The sequence below is a fragment of the Numida meleagris genome, chromosome 6 (genome assembly GCF_002078875.1).
Source record: "Numida meleagris isolate 19003 breed g44 Domestic line chromosome 6, NumMel1.0, whole genome shotgun sequence".
NCBI classification, from domain to species: Eukaryota; Metazoa; Chordata; class Aves; order Galliformes; family Numididae; genus Numida; species Numida meleagris.
Genome location: NC_034414.1, coordinates 6,318,239 through 6,321,288, shown reverse-complemented (window position 1 = coordinate 6,321,288; position 3,050 = coordinate 6,318,239).

The following is a 3,050-nucleotide window of genomic DNA, read 5'->3' as shown; positions in this document are numbered from 1 at the left end:
CTAAAGAAAACATCTTCACATTTCTTGGTACCTGGTTGGTCATCATTGCTATTTAGTAGCCAAATCCATTTCTCCTTATCACTAATCTATCACAGCAATTTCTCACCTCTACTGGCATAGTTAAATGCAGAACGGAGTGATTACTGCTGGAAAGCAATACAGATTTGGCATACACATTTGGAAAGTAGTTCCCTCTGAAAGTATGCTCGTTGAAAAGGTCCATTCGAAAGATCAGAGATGTCCTATGAAGAACTATCATTATTTGTCATTGCTGTAAAGATGCCATCAAAACATTCTTGTCAATGAGAGCAAAATAACTCTGGTATTAGTCTTTTTATTAGCTACATCACTTGGTTTGATAGAAGATATTAGCTATCTAGTAAAAAGTATTGAAGACAATGTGTGTCCTTTGCACTTGCCTGTTACTAGAATACCTCAACCTTGACTTACAACTCCTTATAATTACCCACTATTAAGTCTTTCCTGAATCAACTGTTCACGTTATCTTTTTATATTGCTGTTAAGGTAATTTATTACCACGGTGCTCTTCAGCTTAATGACTTCATACAAATTTAGGTCACCAGCTGCAGAAGGGTACTGACTTACACTGCACGAGCCAACCGCCTCAGCTGCCAACACAATTATTTGCTTTACACTACCAATAGGTGCATTTCTTAACTTCAAAATGGAATGGAAGCAGCACTTTTGCAAGGAAACAAAATGTAGTTGCAGTAAGTGCTGAAGATAAAAAGTAGCCTTTTAAAAATCTGCCTGTTTTCTTCATATAGCCTTGTGATGCCCTAAGTATCCATACAGAACAAAATGCAGATAAAAACCACTTCAAACAAGCACCCTGATTTAAGTAATATGACAGAAAAAAGCATCATTATGCATTAAAAAAATAATCTTCCTACTTTATTTTCCAGATCAATTTTCTTTAAAGTTGACAATTTGAACTTTTTTCCTTAAGTTTAGTACTTGAGCAATTATTTACAGCCCTAGAGAAACATATAATGCTTCTATGAAAAACAGACCAGGACTTTGGAGAAGCAGAAGATATTTCTGGGTGCAAGACTTGACTCTTTTGTTCTTAGGCAGTTGTAACTTCTGCCTCTGATATAAGGAAGAACAGCTCCAAAAACTCAAACCCTATAAATCACAGGGCATTTTCAAAGTATTCAAACTGTGAAGACTGCTCTGACAGTGAAACTGGACACCCAGAAGACAAGTTGTTTCCAAAATACAGCACAGCTCTCTGGCTTACAAGACTGAAGTCCAAAACAACCAACCTGAAGAGACAAAAAGCAACAAGCCGGCACGCACTGTGAAGCGATCAGATGCGAGGTAAGTGAGGGAAACAATGCGATTTCATCTGGGGCAGCCTACCTCTGGCTTACTGAAAACAAGAGAACTGTCCTGACTTGAGGAAAGATGAGTAGGCATACAGTCAATTTACAATTAAATCACTAAAGCGATTAAAAACACACCAGTATCTTCATATGGATGAGGAAATTCCTTAAAACTCATAATTTGCATATTATCTGACTTGAGATTTATGTGAAATAGGGGAAATGGAACTTGAATTAACTCAAGTATATTTGAATTAAATTATATTAAAAAAAAACCAACAACATGTGCTTAACCATCTACCCCAAAGCTCAGACACTTTGCAATAGCATCTCCCTTCAGATAGCTCTTCAGATAGCCAACAGTGAGCTCCAGTTAAGAGCCTGAAAGCAGCACTGATCAAGAGCCAAATACCACAGACCAATCCATTTCTAAATATTAAAAATACTCTTCTAAAGATTACATACATATAATTGAAAGATAGCTTGCAGTTTACATCTCTTTTTGTCCAGTCTACGTATCTTACGTGTCTAAAAGCAAAGGTTCAGCTTGCACTACTTGCTGGCATGTTCGTATTTAGAACTGTTCTGATATTAAGACAATATTTAATATTGTGTTCAAATATTTATCTTTGTTAACTTGCCTTTATTCACAGAATCCAACGGATGCAGAAAGAACAGAACCTTCACATTTATTACAGGTGAAACAGAGGGCCAATGGAAGATGGCATGGCCTTCAGCTGCCACATGCTTCAGCTGCCCGCCCTCACAGCAACCGAGGTCACAGGACTTTGCCACAGTCAGTAAAGCAATGTTAGAAGTAGGTATATTTAATTCAAAATGAGTCGCATCTTGTATTTAAAAAGCAAACAAACAACAAAAAGGAAAATACCAATGACTCCGAGAAAGCAAAATCATAAAGAACTGAGGCCTGGAAAGAAAGCAGTTCCTTAAATGCGTTCAATACAGCTAATAACTTTTTATCAGTCCTGTCCAACCGATAGGCCAACACACTTGTGAAACTTTAAAAAGCACTTCATGCCAATGCAAGGAAAACAAATCCCTGTCGCTCCACAGACTGGTTTTCTGACTCATTTTGGTGCAATGTTATTTAGAAATGCATACAATATCCAGTTTTTCTCATCTGTTTGCCAGCCTCAGACCTACTAAGAAGAAAAAACTACCAACAACAAAAAACAACGCTGCGAGAGCAAAGCTGGTTCAAAGCCTTCAAACGCTGGCAGGTTCGAGGAAAAATGAAAAGGAGCCAACTCCACGTATCTAATTCCCTTGGTTCTCTCACTGGACTATACAAGAGATGATCATTCACACTTGAAGATTCAACCAATATTTGCACCAAAAAAATATATATTTTTTTCTCTTTTTAATAGTCTGGAACGGTTATGATACCCATGAAGTAAAAGGAAAAAGAATCTGATGCTTGAAAAATGAAACCCACCACTGAGAAACTAGAAAGGTACCCCTGAAGTTGATACATCTTCAAAGGGAATAGGTAGGATGTTACTGCACCCAAGAGCACACATCTACCGCATTTGCCTGGCTTGTTTTTGAACTATCACATAACAAGCAAATAGTTGACAACATCTTAAGGTATTTTTAATGCTCTGTTATCCTGCAAGATAGAGGGCTTCCAAAAAGGCAGAAAACACAGAGTTAGACTTCAACAGTATTGTATTTCAGTAA